At 42.3% G+C, this 17,100-nt stretch overlaps 1 protein-coding gene across 1 annotated transcript in view; it reads left to right on the top strand.

Annotated features, from left to right (window-relative positions):
* LOC126457260 (regulating synaptic membrane exocytosis protein 2) overlaps positions 1-17,100 on the top strand; it is a 1,246,504-nt gene that overhangs the window by 261,541 nt on the left and 967,863 nt on the right. The gene's annotated exons all lie outside the window — the stretch shown is intronic.

Here is a 17,100-nt window from a genome sequence, read left to right as displayed (position 1 = left end):
TCACGAAGAATCAGTGCGTGAAGAAGTAGGATGTGGGGGATTGGGTTGTTTGGGGGAGGACACCACACAGCGAGGTCATAGGTATCATCAGATTAGGACATCAGGATGGCCGGACTCGGGATTGAACCGTCGTCCTCCCAAATGCGAATCCAGTAAGCTAGCCACTGCGCCACCTCGCTCAGTCAAGTTGGATATCGGAAGAGATACATTTGCAGTTCTCTGAGGCTATTGATACTGCGATAAGGAATAGTTCAGGAGGCAGTTCAGTTGAAGAGAAATGGACATCTCTAAAAACGGAAATCACAGAAGTTGGAGAGAGAAACGTAGTCACAAGGAAGGTAACTGCGAAGAAACTATAGGTAACAGAAGAACTACTTCAGTTGAGCGACGAAAGAAGAAAGTACAAAAATGTTCAGTTATATGCAGGAATAAAGAAATACAAGTTACTTAGAAATGAAATAAATAGGAAGTTCAGGGAAGCGAAGACGAAATGGTTACATTAAAAACGTGATGAAATCGAAAAAAAGATGATTGTCGGAAGGACTGACTCAGCATATAGAAAAGCCGAAACAACATTCGGTGAAATTAAATGCAAGGACGGTAACATTGAGAGTGCAATGGGAATTCCACTGTTAAATACAGAGGAGAGAGCAGTTAGGTGGAAAAACTGCATTGAGGGTCTCTATAAGGGGATGACTGATATGACGTCGTGATATAAGAATTGGTTCAAATGGCTCTGAGCACTACGGGACTTAACATCTGTGGTCGTCAGTCCACTAGAACTTAGAACTATTTAAATCTAACTAGCCAAAGACATAACACACATCCATGCCCGAGGCAGGATTCGAACCTGCGACCATAAGGGTCGCGCGGTTCCAGACTGAAGCACCTAGAACCGCTCGGCCACAACGGCCGGCGACGTGATATAAGAAGGAGTCTATAGGGAAGATATAAAGGATCCAGTATTACAACCAGAATTTAGAAGAGCTTTTGAAGATTTAAAATCAAATAAGGCAGACGTGATAGACAATATGCCACTGAAATTTCTACAACCATGGCGGTAAGTGGCAACAAAACTATTACTCGCGTTGGTGTGTACAATGTATGACACTGGCGATACACCACCAGACTTCCGGGAAAAATCATCCACACAATTCGCATGACAGTAAGAGCCGGCAAGTGAGAGAATTATCGCAGTCAGCTTCACAGCCGACCCAATGCACAAGACAGTGACACGCACTGTGTCACTAGCAGTGTATGCTGATGGCCATGGGCAGAAGCGTGTCAGTGGAGCGTGCTTTTGAAGTAATTACACATTATACAACGTGTGCAACAAATTTAATGATCTTATTTCCACCTATGTAAAAGGTGTTCCATTCGCTACTTCATCCTCTTAGGGGGCCTTTTCTTTTTTACTACTCTGAAGTAGATTAGGATCTTCCAAAGTATTCAAACTATCTCCATACCACTTTTTATATAAAATGAGCAGTTTAGTGGTGAAAAAGTGACAGAGACACTTTCGCATTTATAGTACACTACTAGCAATTAAAATTGCTACACCACGAAGATGACGTGCTACAGACGGGAAATTTAACCGACAGGAAGAAGATGCTGTGATATATGCAAATGATTAGCTTTTCAGAGCATTCACACAAGGTTGGCGCCGGTGGCGACACCTACAACGTGTTGACATGAGGAAAGTTTCCAACCGATTTCTCATACACAAACAGCAGTTCCGGCGTTGCCTGGTGAAACGTTGTTGTGATGCCTCGTGTAAGGAGGAGAAATGCGTACCATCACGTTTCCGACTTTGATAAAGGTCGGATTGTGGCCTATCGCGATTGCGGTTTATCGTATCGCGACATTGGTGCTCGCGTTGGTCGAGATGCAATGACTCTTAGCAGAATATGGAATCGGTGGGTTCAGGAGGGTAATACGGAACGCCGTGCTGGATCCCAACAGCCTCGTATCACTAGCAGTCGAGATGACAGGCATCTTAGCCGCATGGCTGTATCAGATAGTGCAGCCACGTCTCGATCCCTGAGTCAACAGATGGGAACGTTTGCAAGACAACAACCATCTGCACGAACAGGTTGGAGACCATGGTTTCGGTTACCCTTGACGCTGCATCACAGACAGGAGCGCCTGCGATGATGTACTCAACGACGAACCTGGGTGCACGAATGGCAAAACGTCGTTTTTTCAGATGAATCCAGGTTCTGTTTACACAATCATGATGGTCGTATCCGTGTTTGGCGATATCGCGGTGAACGCACATTGGAAGCGTGTATTCGTCATCGCCATACTGGCGTATCACCAGGCGTGATGGTATGGGGTGACGTTGGTTACACGTCTCGGTGACCTCTTGTTCGCATTGATGGCACTTTGAACAGTGGACGTTACATTTCACATGTGTTACGACCCGTGGCTCTACCCTTCATTCGATCCCTGCGAAACCCTACATTTCAGCAGGATAATGCACGACCGCATGTTGCAGGTCCTGTACGGGCCTTTCTGGATACAGAAAATGTTCGACTGCTGCCCTGGCCAGCACATTCTCCAGACCTCGCCAATTGGAAACGTCTGGCCAATGGTGGCCGAGGAACTGGTTCGTCACAATACTCTTGATGAAGTGTGGTATCGTGCTGAAGCTGCATGGGCAGCTGTACCTGTACACGCCATCCAAGCTCTGTTTGACACAATGCCCAGGCGTATCAAGGTCGTTATTACGGCCGGAGGTAGTTGTTCTGGGTACTGATTTCTCAGGATCTATGCAGCCAAATTGCGTGAAAGTGAAATCACATGTCAGTTGTAGTATAATATGTTTGTCCAATGAATACCCATTTATCATCTGCATTTCTTCTTGGTGTAGCAATTTTAATGGCCAGTAGTGTAATATAAATTACAGTACTTTTTTCGTAAATTGACTTTGATGAAATGAAACCTGTACGTCGTTCCATGCCCCTTGAAGTTACCTATGCAAGCCCCATGAAAATTAGTCCTGTAGTTTTGGATATTAGCGTGTTCAAACAGACAAACGCAGGTTTTACAGTTTTGTTATTAGCATTGATATGTTTTACTGCACCAGCTACCAGTTACAATTGTGAAATGTATTTATTAATGTCGACAAATGGTCACGTTGGAAATACAGCCGAGACTGGTATAGAATGTAGAGCCGTTTGGTCCTGTATTGTGACGGTTCGGGGCGCGAGTGCCGGCGTGAGATGCCGGCGTCGATAGGCTGTGGCAGGCAGGGCAGGGCGACCTCTAGATTGGCGACGATAAAAGCGGCGGCCGGCGTGGGCGGGGTCAGGCAGCGGCGCGGCCTCAAGAGGCCTCGGCCTGTGCTGACTCGCCTCGCCTCGCCTCGCCCGCATCCCCGGCGGCGGACGCCGCGGCAGTCAGCCCGCCAGACCCTTGCCGGTCGCACCGACGCCACGCCGCGACACACGTTGGACGGCGGGTTGCCTGCTAGCAGGTAAGCGCTACTCCGATACACGGTGACTTTTCCCAGTCTTGTGTCGTCTCCTTCTTCCCTTTGCGATTTAAACTAAGGGAGCGAGATAGGTTTCTAATTTAATTGCGTAGGCTTCCGCGGCCAGAGTAAGTCGACATAAAAGTTTTCTGGGTATGGTACCGCGTCATAACGTAAAAAAAACTGCTGCTGTAGAAAAATCAGCACTTCGGCCATGATTGCAGCGGCCTTCTTCTAATGACCCAACGTTTGTTTTTCTCCGAAAACATTTATGTCGACAGGTTTCTAATTGATTCTAGAGATTTCCGTATCATTTCCATTGCAGATCCTGTGCCTAAAACTAGTCTCAAAAGTTGGTCTAATGAAGCCATCACTCGCCCATCGACAAGAAAAATGTACCACCTGTTATAGCTTGATATCAATTAGTTGACATATGACGTTTAAGGTTCAAAGCTGCAACGTCTTCGCGGCAGGTACAATATGGAGAACGCAGCTCTGCCCCGCTCTCCGTGGAGAGTAAAAGCGATAGGAAATCGCTTTAAAGACTCCGTATCCTACAAAAAGAAACTAAAAAAAACTGTATGTCACGTACGGTATAATTCTCTACATAGTCTGTAAGTACGTCAAAAATCTGTTCCTAAGTTTAATTATTGCCGCGTTACGCTATTCTTTATTAAATGGGTCAGATTTTCATGGCCGAGAAGCCGCTTCAAACGTATCACACAGCTTCTCGAAAACTTCTGAACTCACTGACATACCTGTTTACGTAGACTCCTACACTATATCCTTAGGAAACTCATGTTTCCAAAACGGCGTATCGCTTAGTGTTTGCTATGTATGCTAGTTGCAGAAATCGGCCTTTCTTTTTTTTATTTTGTCAAAATTTAAATAGTGATAATTACGAAGTTTAGAGTCTCTATCTCCTACAAGAGTCGTGTAAATCCGCAGTACAAATGTCCATACTATCTCTAAGTATGTCAAAATTCGTTCTTAATTGTAATTAAAGCGGGAGTCGCGTATTTATTTCGTACCTAAGACTTGCAAGGTACAACGCTTTTCGCCGGATAACTAGCAACATAATGGAAGTCGTCAACGGCAGGCTCCCATTGCTGTGTTTCCGGCGGCAGCTGTCCAGTCCGCTGGCTGTTATGTACTTTAAAACGGGCTACAGTGATGTAGAAGGATTCTCTGATTTCGATGTAAACAGCTGCATAGAATTTACTATCATTGCAGCATGCAGTTTATGAATAGAATCTGATGCGTTTATTACCGCGCATAAATTACAGTGTCCAAATAATATTGTGTACGACCGACTTGCGATGCCTATGTCTACTTTAAGAGTAAGTTTCCCCAGTGCACCCTTGCCAACTAGTTTGTTTGTTTGCTAGTTTCCAAAATTTAAAGTCCTTCGTAGCAGTTCATTCCCAAAACTGATTTTTATTTTTGAACCTATACCAGGTTTAAAACTGGTCGGCTTAGCCATGGGTATGACATAAAAAAAGTAGCCAGTGTACGGATGGGATCAGCATTTCACCTTCTTCTGCACTACCTTTTCAGATCCGAACGAATCAATATTTTGTTCTGTTGTTTGCACAGCGTTAACGAAATTAATAACATTGGGCTGGTATATAGTGAGTCGTACTTAATCTCCTTGTTATATCAATAATTAGGTCGTCAATACAGTACATGTAAAGACAGTTCACAAATAAATAAAAAGGCATTTTCAGTGTTTTTACTGTAGTTTGGTACTACCCAAACACCAACAAACTCTGAGCACAGCACCAGTTTTACGCCAACAATGAAGGAATCTCTCGCATCGTTGCTAAGCAAATTATTCCTTCTTCTAAAGAATACATTGTAGAGTTTTAAGCACAATGCTACCTCATTTTATTAACAGACTATTACATTCTTTTCTTGTATTAAATAGAATATTTCGATGCCACAACGAACAGCTGATCCCAAAGAGGTATTTTCGCCATAATACCTTCTATAAGCATTTATTTACCATTCAATTTATTGCTCCCTCCGTTCTGAGGCCAAGACGGACATTGACGGTAATATTATTTTCAGATTTAGTCATCTGCTGCAGGCAAAACAAGACTGAGTTTAGAATAGGCTGTAAAGTGCATGGCGCCTAAAGGTATGCGCAATTCAGACTGCTGCAAAGTACACCGTGCTAGAAAAAAAGTTGAACACTTAGTTACCCATTGTCAGCTACTTCTTCTGTGCTGAACAGATAACTTACTCCTTGTTTCTGCTCCTCGTTCGTAAAATTGTTTCTAGCGAAGATAGAATACTATTAAATGTGTGTCATCTTTGCATTTATTTGCATAGCTTCCTATATCTCCTGATTTTATACAGATTAAAAAAAACAGTATTACAATTCATATTTAGCTTTATGTAAAGTGAATTCACCTTTCTTAAAATAAGACACAGTTGTACTCTAATCAGCGACTTTTTGTTTTTCTCAGTCATCGAACTATTACTAAATTCGTTTAATAATTCTATACCTAACGCCTTTTTCCTCTTAAACGAATACGAAAAATTCTGGTAAAAGTTTGCTATTGATGTTTTATTTATTCGTTTATATATCTTACATTTGGTTTGAAATTATATCTCTGTCAGATGCAACCAACTCATCTACTGACGATGCATAAGTTATTCCTTTTTTTCTTTTTTTTACACTTTATGCAGCTTCGTACAGTTTTGTAGCATTCGACCTCCATAAAATCTTTATTGACTCCAGATATTTATGTAGTGACATGGGGACTCTAATATTCTTCGTCGTATTAAAATGATTACTAAATGTGAGTTTGTTTGGAAACGTGTCTAGTAGAATTACATCTCGCTGTGTAACCCAGGCATTTGTTCACGGCACAAATACTGGTTTTCTCAAAAGGTACGCTACAATTTTAATGTATTGTATCATCTACTACGTAGGATAGTTCCACCATATTTAGCTTACGTGACACACTATCTCACAAAGATTTTATGTCATGCAATCAATTTCGGCAAGTGCGCCTTTGGAATTTCCAATCTGTATTCAAGTTCTATCCACACTCGGTGTAACATATCTGCATCAACTGCAGCAATGAAAGCAACTATACGGTTCTTTAAATCATCGATATGGTTGACAGGCTTTACTGAAACTGTCCTTGACATTCCCCCTAAGAAAAAAGTCAATTTGCGTAATGTCAGGCGAGCTTGGAGGCAAGGGAACTGGACTACCCCTGACAATCCAACGATCTGGAAAAACTGGTCTGTTATCAACATCTGACTGAATATTAGTGAAACTTTACTCACACAGTACTTCAGGTCCAGGTGGGAGCCCACGCAAAACCACGTGCAGCGCCGCCAGTGCTGACGTTGCGATGTCTGCGCTTATGGTGCAGTACTACTCAGGCAACCAAAGGGCTATTTCCAATCATAAGTTTTTCCTATAGCCGGCCTGGAAGGCGACTCGTTCTCTCCTGTCCTAACCTCGACACGCGGCGGACGGATCCTACGGACATAAGTTTTCCGTTATGCTTCCCACTGTATAGGGCCTCTGTATCACTTTCCAATAAACCATTAAGTGTTAATTATGTCCGGGCCATTCTATACATTTCTTCCAGTTCAAGTTTTCGTCAGTATGTACACCCGACAGTTTGGAGTATTCTACATTGTTCACTGACTTCTCGTTATGTGCTATAGATTTGTTGTTATAACACTGCTTGTTTTACAGAAATAAATGTACGGTTTTCTCAGAATTTTTGGGGAGAGTCCGTTTTAAGAGAACCATTTCATAATTTTTTGATAAATATCATTAACAACTTCTTTTACATCTACATCTACATTTATACTCCGCAAGCCACCCAACGGTGTGTGGCGGAGGGCACTTTACGTGCCACTGTCATTACCTCCATTTCCTGTTCCAGTCGCGTATGGTTCGCGGGAAGAACGACTGTCTGAAAGCCTCCGTGCGCACTCTAATCTCTCTAATTTTACATTCGTGATCTCCTCGGGAGGTATAAGTAGGGGGAAGCAATATATTCGATACCTCATCCAGAAACGCACCCTCTCGAAACCTGGGGAGCAAGCTACACCGCGATGCAGAGCGCCTCTCTTGCAGAGTCTGCCACTTGAGTTTGTTAAATATCTCCGTAACGCTATCACGGTTACCAAATAACCCTGTGACGAAACGCGCCGCTCTTCTTTGGATCTTCTCTATCTCCTCCGTCAACCCGATCTGGTACGGGTCCCACACTGATGAGCAATACTCAAGTATAGGTCGAACGAGTGTTTTGTAAGCCACGGTTACCAAATAACCCTGTGACGAAACGCGCCGCTCTTCTTTGGATCTTCACTATCTCCTCCGTCAACCCGATCTGGTACGGATCCAACACTGATGAGCAATACTCAAGTATAGGTCGAACGAGTGTTTTGTAAGCCACCTCCTTTGTTGATGGACTACATTTTCTAAGGACTCTCCCAATGAATCTCAACCTGGCACCCGCCTTACCAACAATTAATTTTATATGATCATTCCACTTCAAATCGTTCCGCACGCATACTCCCAGATATTTTACAGAAGTAACTGCTACCAGTGTTTGTTCCGCTATCATATAATCATACAATAAAGGATCCTTCTTTCTATGTATTCGCAATACATTACATTTGTCTATGTTAAGGGACAGTTGCCACTCCCTGCACCAAGTGCCCATCCGCTGCAGATCTTCCTGCATTTCGCTACAATTTTCTAATGCTGAAACTTCTCTGTATACTACAGCATCATCCGCGAAAAGCCGCATGGAACTTCCGACACTATCTACTAGGTCATTTATATATATTGTGAAAAGCAATGGTCCCATAACACTCCCCTGTGGCACGCCAGAGGTTCCTTTAACGTCTGTAGAAGTCTCTCCATTGATAACAACATGCTGTGTTCTGTTTGCTAAAAACTCTTCAATCCAGCCACACAGCTGGTCTGATATTCCGTAGGCTCTTACTTTGTTTATCAGGCGACAGTGCGGAACTGTATCGAACGCCTTCCGGAAGTCAAGAAAAATAGCATCTACCTGGGAGCCTGTATCTAATATTTTCTGGGTCTCATGAACAAATAAAGCGAGTTGGGTCTCACACGATCGCTGTTTCCGGAATTCATGTTGATTCCTACATAGTAGATTCTGGGTTGCTTTCTCTGTAATTGGATTTATTGTAACACTAGTATCGTCTGCAAAACAGTACCAATGAATGTTAAGTGGCAGCACATTCACGAACATAAGGAATCGGAGTCAGCCCAAAATTGAACACTGCGGGACTTCGTTCATGATTTTTTTTTTTTTTCGTCAGACACAAAAATTTTCTCCTCTTCCAACATCGCTTGAGTTATTCAGCACAGCTTCTTGCATTCTTTTTGTTATGTATGTTTCAGACCAGAGTTTTTCTAAGAATGCAAAAATGGGCTATGTAGTCAAACGCCTTGGAAACATCACAAAAAATGTTGGCAATGTTTCATTGTTTTAGGCTTCTAATAATTGGAGAGTGGATGTACAAATGGTCGAGCAACGCTTCCCTAATCCAAACTTTGATGTGCTCAGTAACTTGTTTCTGCTTAAATCTGAAACTATGCATGAGTTCATTACTTTTTCGAATATTTTGGGAAAGGACCTCAGTAAGGAAATTGGATGATAATTATTTAAATCTTCCTTGTCACTCCAATAATGGTTGAAGGGGAGTAAATTTTTGTGTCTGCGCAAAAAGAAAATCACGAAGAAATGTCCCACAGGGTTCCATTTTGGGCTCATTCCGATTCTTTATCTACGTCATTGACCTTCATTGGTACTTTTAACAGTGTTATATTTTTACCAGTCTGGAAAATTTCCTTGTGCCAGTGACGCATCACATTATGACGAAGAACATTTCTTATTAAGTTAGAATAACTCTTCAGAATTCTGTCTGAAAACTCATCAACATCATAGGAGATTTTGTTTTTGAGAATATTTATAATTCAAATAATTTCAGTGGTCAATGCTGGTGCTATTGCTCTAGTTGTTCATAGTTTTGTCGAATGACATATTTGTAATATATTCTCTTGCTTCTTCGACTGAATGATTTAATCCTATTTGTGCTGCTACAATTAAAAAATTATTGTTAAAATACTCGGAACTTGTGAAGTATCAGTCACAAAAGTTTCATTTAGTTTAGTTTTGAGAGTATCTTGTGCACCGACTGAGTTTCCTGTCCCCCATTTGACATTATCTCATATACATTTAAGTTTATTATCTGCACTATTAATTTCTGCCATGATCTGCATATTTATAGACATTTTAATGACTTTTCTTAAAATATTACTGATTTTTTTGTAGAATGCAGTTAACATCCGATCATAACTTGTTCTCGTTGCACTCTTAATGTTACCACCCTTGCTTTCAATTTAGCCGAAGGTTGTTTTGACTTTTGTATACATTGAGTCTGTCCTTCCGACAGTAATTTCTTTTTCTATTTCTTCACATTTTTCCTGCAGTCATTTAGTCTTAGCTTCTTTGCACTTCCTATTTATTTCATTCCACAGTGAAATGTGTTACTGTATTCCTGAGCTTCCCGGAACATTTTTGTACTTCCGTCTTTCATCGATCAATTGAAGTACTTCTTGTATTACTCATGATTTCTTCGCAGTGACCTTCTTTGTATCTATGTTTTTCTTTCCTACTTCTATGATTGCACTTTTTAGAGACGTCCATTCCTCTTCAACTTTACTACCTGCTGAGCTATTCCTTATTGTTGTATCTATAGCCCTAGAGAACTTCAAGCGTATCTCGTCATTCCTTAGTACTTCCACGTCCCACTTCTTTGCGTGTTGATTCTTCCTGAGTAATCTCTTAAACTTCAGCCCACTCTTCATCACAACTTCATTGTGATCTGAGTCTACATCTGCTCCTGGGTACGCCTTACAATCTAGTTTCTGATTTTGGTATCTCTGTCTGACCACGATGTAATCTAACTACAATCTTCCCGTATCACGTGGCCTTTTCCAAGTATACCTCCTCCTCTTGTCATTCTTGGACCGAGTATTCTCTGTTACTAGCTGAAATTGATTGTAGAACTCCTTTCTTATTTCTTAGCCCAAGCCCATATTCTCCTGTAACCTTTTCTTCTACTCCATACCCTACAACTGAATTCCAGTCCCGAGTGACAGATTTCCATCTCTCTTTGGGTACTTTTACCCTTTCTATATCCTCATATACTTTCTCTCTCTCTTCATCCACAGCCTGCGGCGTCGGCTTGTATACCTGAACTATCGTAGTCAGTGTCAATATGCTGTCGATTCTGATAACAAGAACCCTGTCACTGAACTGTACACTGTAACACACTCTCTGCCCTACCTTCCTATTCATAACTAATCCTACTCCCGTTATACCATCTCCTGCTGCTGCTTATACTAGTCATCTGACCATAAATTCTTGTCTTCTTTCCATTTCACTTCACTGACCCCTACTATAACTAAACTGAGCCTTTGCATTTCTCTTTTCAAGTTCTCTGGCTTCCCTACCACGTTCCACACCACAAAAGCGCAATCCCAGATCCTTGCGACGTGAAATGTTTAAGTTGCCCTTCCATTCCTCCATTCACACATCTGCACTGTTCATGCCACACATATTTTCTACTGGTCGTTTCCACTGTCTCCACGCCCTAGCCCCTCGAAAATGAAACAAGCGTTCAAAAACCCCGACGTTATAAGTTTTCGCGAAATATTCGTTACTGCATTTTTAAAATTTATGTTCTTTTGCTTAAATGAAGTTGTTCTGATTACATGACCACATCAAGTTAATACATCATAGGAACAGGAAGCAATAACAGTTTCTAGGAGTCATTGGGTTGATTTGATTTGATTGATTGATCCATTTTTAAGAATTTTCGATGGAACTGATGTCATCATTTTACATACATTGTACAGCTACATATTAAGTCACACATTTTTAACATATTTATGGTTAATACTGTACACATTCAGTAACCATTAAATATAAATGCACCATCCAGAACAACAAAATGTATAGCCTCTCGCAGATTATAGCTGTCTTGACTCTCCTCGAGAAGCACCAAGCAGCTGAGAATAAACAGTGACACAACTGTCAGTATTTTCAGCTCTTTAAAGTATTCTATGTATTCTCTACAAGATACGTGGTTTCTTACTCCAGCAATGCACCTAATGGCTTTTTCTGTCAAATAAAACTTCTTTTTGCTCCAGATGAGTTGCTCCATAACAGCACTGAATTCGTGAAGTGGCTGAGAAAAGAGGAATAGTAAGAGTTCAGCATTAACTTGTCCGCCACATATGTCCCAAGTTTAGTCAGCACATAGACGACTTGAACTAACTTTCTGCACACATAGTTAGTGTGAGTTTCGCAAGTTAATTTTGGATCAAGACGAAAGCCAAGAAGCTTAATTGCGGCACTACCGTTCCCGTTATTACGTACGCTGAAAGGAATATTTACAGATTTAGAGTGGTTAACTTGTAATTCATTTGCTTTGTACCATATGCCGGACATTCTGAATTTTTCTTCACTTTTCTACTTGAGTGTGTCAAAGACCCTGTCAGCTGTAACAAGGGTGGTGTCGTCTGCATATAGTATGGACTTACATGACACCATATTGGACAAATCATTTACATAAATTATGAAAAGCAAGGGTCCAAGCACGGCACTTTTTGGGACATCTCTTGGTACACCCAGTCAGGGTGAGTCACCTAACATTAGCGCTGGATATATTTCGTAAACCACATCAAATACTGACGAATCGATTCCACAGACCGAACGTGAGGAGAGGGGCTAGTGTAATTGGTTAATACAAACCATAAAAAACTGCACGGAAGTATGCTTTTTAACACAAACCTATGTTTTTTTTAAATGGAACCCCGTTTGTTTTGTTAGCACATCTCAACATATAAACAAATACGTAATCAGTGCCGTTTGTTGCATTGTAAAATGTTAATTACATTCGGAGTTATTGTAACCTAAAGTTGACGCTTGAGTACCACTCCTCCGCTGTTCGATCGTGTGTACCGGAGAGCACCGAATTACGTAGGGATCCAAAGGGAACGGTGATGGACCTTAGGTACAGAAGAGACTGGAACAGCACATTACGTCCACATGCTAACACCTTTTTATTGGTCTTTTTCACTGACGCACATGTACATTACCACGAGGGGTGAGGTACACGTACACACGTGGTTTCCGTTTTCAATTACGAAGTGTAACAGAGTATGTCCCGACATGATAGGCCAATAGATGTTAAATGTGGTAACCATCATTTGCTGCACACAATTGCAATCTCTGGCGTAATGAATGTCGTACACGCCTTAGTACATCTGGTCTAATGTCGCCGCAGGCTGCCACAATACGTTGTTTCATACCCTCTGAGGTTGTAGACACATCACGGTACACATTCTCCTTTAACGTACCCCACAGAAAGAAGTACAGAGGTGTAAGATCAGGAGAACGAGCTGGCCAATTTATGCGACCTCCACGTCCTATGAAACGCCCGTCGAACATCCTGTCAAGGGTCAGCCTAGTGTTAATTGCAGAATGTGCAGGTGCACCATCATGCTGATACCACATACGTCGACGCGTTTCCAGTGGGACATTTTCGAGCAACGTTGGCAGATCATTCTGTAGAAACGCGATGTATGTTGCAGCTGTTTGGGCCCCTGCAATGAAGTGAGGACCAATGAGGTGGTGGCCAATGATTCCGCACCATACATTTACAGTCCACGGTCGCTGTCGCTCTACTTGTCTGAGCCAGCGAGGATTGTCCATGGACCAGTAATGCATGTTCCGTAGATTCACTGCCTCGTGGTTTGTAAAACTCGCTTCATCGGTAAACAGGTAGAACTGCAACGCATTCTCTGTTAATGTCCATTGACATAATTGCACTCGATGATTAAAGTCATCACCATGTAATTGCTGATGTAGCGACACATGAAACGGGTGAAAGCGGTGACGATGCAGTATGCGCATGACACTACTTTGACTCAGTCCACCGGTTCTCGCAATGTCCCGTGTACTCATGTGTGGGTTCATGGCAACAGCAGCTAACACACCAACTGCACCCGCTTCTCCTGTGACGGGCCTGTTACGGACCCGTTTGCGTGCTACGACCATACCTGTTGCATACAGTTGGCGGTAGATGTTTTGCAATGTGCGGCACGTTGGATGCTCTCTGTCCGGGTACCGTTCTGCATACACCCTGCAGGCTTCAGCTGCATTTCGTCGACACTCGCCATAGATGAGTATCATCTCCGCCTTTTCAGAGTTCGAATACACCATGGTCACAGTTCCTACAACACTACACTATCACAGACGCCTGGTAACACGGTGTACTACAGTTAGTCTGCGTGCGGAGACGAATGCAGAATAATAATAGCAGCAAGCGATACATGCGGACACTGCGACAGCTAGACCAAACCACAACAGTGCACTACAGCCACGCTCGTAAACACGGTCGTCATCGTAAACGTGTCCCTGCAGATGCTGCTCGCCGACTGTGGCATGTGTTTGTTACAACACGCAACTGAACGTCGGAGGTTTCAAGCGTCAACTTTAGGTTACAATATCTCCGGATGTCATTAACCCTTTCAGACCCTCTGGCTACAATTGCGTACAGAGCCGGCCGAAGTGGCCGTGCGGTTAAAGGCGCTGCAGTCTGGAACCGCAAGACCGCTACGGTCGCAGGTTCGAATCCTGCCTCGGGCATGGATGTTTGTGATGTCCTTAGGTTAGTTAGGTTTAACTAGTTCTAAGTTCTAGGGGACTAATGACCTTAGCAGTTGAGTCCCATAGTGCTCAGAGCCATTTGAACCATTTTTTGAATTGCGTACATTAACTTTTACAGTCTGTTAGCTGCAACAAAAGTACTTTTTCCCTAAGTGAACCTGAGCTACACACTTGTAAATGTTCAACCTTTTCATCACGCGCAACCGAGCGAGGTGGCGCAGTGGTTAGACACTGGACTCGCATTCGGAAGGACGACGGTTCAATCCCGCGTCCGGCCATCCTGATTTAGGTTTTCCGTGATTTCCCTAAATCACTCCAGGCAAATGCCTGGATGGTTCCTCTGAAAGGGCACGGCCGACTTCCTTCCCCATCCTTCCCTAATCCGATGAGACCGATGACCACGCTGTCTGGTCTCCTTCCCCAAACCAACCAACCAACCAACCATCACGCGCAAATGCTGCCAACCGTTGGGCATCACTATAAAAATATCAGCAAGTCAATGTTGCAGCGCGCAGCAACTCGTGACCACCAGAATGCATGGTTCGCTATATTCCAGTGTGTAATTGAATATTGTTATTGTTCTTTTACATGAAAATTATTGAATGATCATTTTACTAATTATTACAATAGAGAATATTTCATAATTAGTTATTTTAGTCCTTAAAGTGAAGCCGAGTGAACAAAGTACGTTTTGGAAACGGGTACATATCTTTGTATAAATCGTGCTCCTAAAATCATTAAAAAATCACCTAAGACCACTACCACATAAATAAAAATTTTTCTTCCTCCAGAAAAATTTCGGGTCTGAAAGGGTTAACATTTTATAATGCAACAAACGGCACTGATTACGTATTTGTTTATATGTTCAGATGTGCTAACAAAACGAACGGGATTCCATTTTAAAAAAACGTAGGTTTGTGTTAAAAAACATACTTCCGTGCATTTTTGTATGGTTTGTATTAAACAATTACACTAGCCCCTCTCCTCACGTTCGGTCTGTGAAATCGGTTCGTCAGTATTTGATGTGGTTTACGAAATATATCCAGCGGTAACGTTAGATGACTCACCCTGTATATATATATATATATATATATATATATATATATATATATATAAACCAAAAAGACTATGCGTTCACTATGTATGCGTTTCACTATATATATATATATATATATATATATATAGTTAATGTTTTGCGTTTCACGTTTGTGGAGCAGACGGATTTCACGAAGTGAGTAGCTGAGGAAAAATAATTTTAAGTGCTGTTTCGTCCCGTTACTGTGTAACAAGGAAGCGTTCCTATTAAACAGTGATTACTGTTCACTTGTGAGCATTTTTGTCAGTGGAGAAACAATAAATGTTCCAAACAAGCAAAGTTTGGATTCTCCGCTACATAAATTTTGCCACTATGAAACGGCGTCAAATATTAAGAGGCATTTTCGCTGCTTCCTCCTTTAGCGCAGGTGCTGAAGACACTGCTCGTATACAGATTCTAGTTTGGCGGAGCTGTATTTGTTTCGTTAGACATGTGCTAACTAGATGCCACCGTGATAGAATATTACACCATAATCTCATTGAAGACACACCAACAATCGATAGAGTGTAAGCATTTTGGAAGGATGTGCGGCCCACAAAGTATGAACCATGTACGCTTTTCTCGGAAGCACATTGATGTGGGCACATCATTTAGCAGAAGTCGTAGATTAGTGTCTGTAATCGTGCAGTGAAGGCTAGTGATATCGTTTAGTCTCCCAACTTCATCTCCAGGCAAGATTCTGTACACGTTTGAGACTCAACGCCACGTCTTGGAATTTGCTAGCTAATAATGACGATCCAGTTTTATCGGCCAGGCGTCAAATAACACGGCAGCATGGCCTAGAGCATGAGCCAGTCTATTGCAAGTATCATGTGGGTACGTGGCCTTTGAGTAGAGGCGTGTATCGCCTGCATTTTGTAATAACTTAATTCTGGTGGTGGAGAGGTTTCAAACCAGCAGTACATGTAGCATACAATACCGGGACGATGACTGGCCTTACAGCGATAGTCTGAGTAGATCACCAACTGACTGCTCAAACAATTGTATACTCAAAGAGTCTGACGTAGCCCGTAAAACGATGCGGTGAAGGTATCTCGTATTCCCAGAGCGCGAAGGTGTTGCATTTGTGTAGGATCGAGTATGTATCGGAGATACCGAGGAGAGCCGCGATGAGGAAGCTGCTAAGATCTCAATCCGTAATATTCCATGAAACTTCCTGCACTCTGCTGCAGAGTGAAAATCTCATTCTCGTAATATTCCATGTTTTCCAGAAGTTCCATTTCCTTTCCTGGAGCCATTTTCGGTGCTTCACATTATGTAATTTCCTTCCATCCATCTTTCAGTCGTCTCTTAACAATACATCACAGAGTTGCTCTGATGAATGAAGCTTAGTGCTAATGGTCCGTAGACCCGTCGTGACCAGACTGCCCCCTAGCTTTTGTAAGGGTACAATTGACTGTGTGCCCCTCCTCGTTCGGAATGATTCCATAACTGAGAGTCGTAATTCCGCTGACAGCACATGAGCGATTAATCTCAGGGATGATGCGAAGGTTTTGCCAATCGAAGATCCATCATTGTAATAGGGCTGCATAAGAACTGGTCCTCTACTACGAGATCAACGGAAATTCTTTGAGGTCGTAGACAGCAGGGCGTTTGTGGCCATAAAGTCTTCTATCTAGCCTGCTACTGTAGATCTGATGTTATGAGAATATTTTCTGTTCAGAAACATCTTAACATTCTGCTGTATGGCCTTCATCTTAGCACCGCTTACCAGTGAGGCACAGATGACACCTAAGCGCCACCTGTGCATTGTTTCAAGAGTCTCTTCAAAATGG

Source organism: Schistocerca serialis, chromosome 2 (genome assembly GCF_023864345.2).
Source record: "Schistocerca serialis cubense isolate TAMUIC-IGC-003099 chromosome 2, iqSchSeri2.2, whole genome shotgun sequence".
NCBI classification, from domain to species: Eukaryota; Metazoa; Arthropoda; class Insecta; order Orthoptera; family Acrididae; genus Schistocerca; species Schistocerca serialis.
This window is presented reverse-complemented; position numbering and strand designations above follow the sequence as displayed.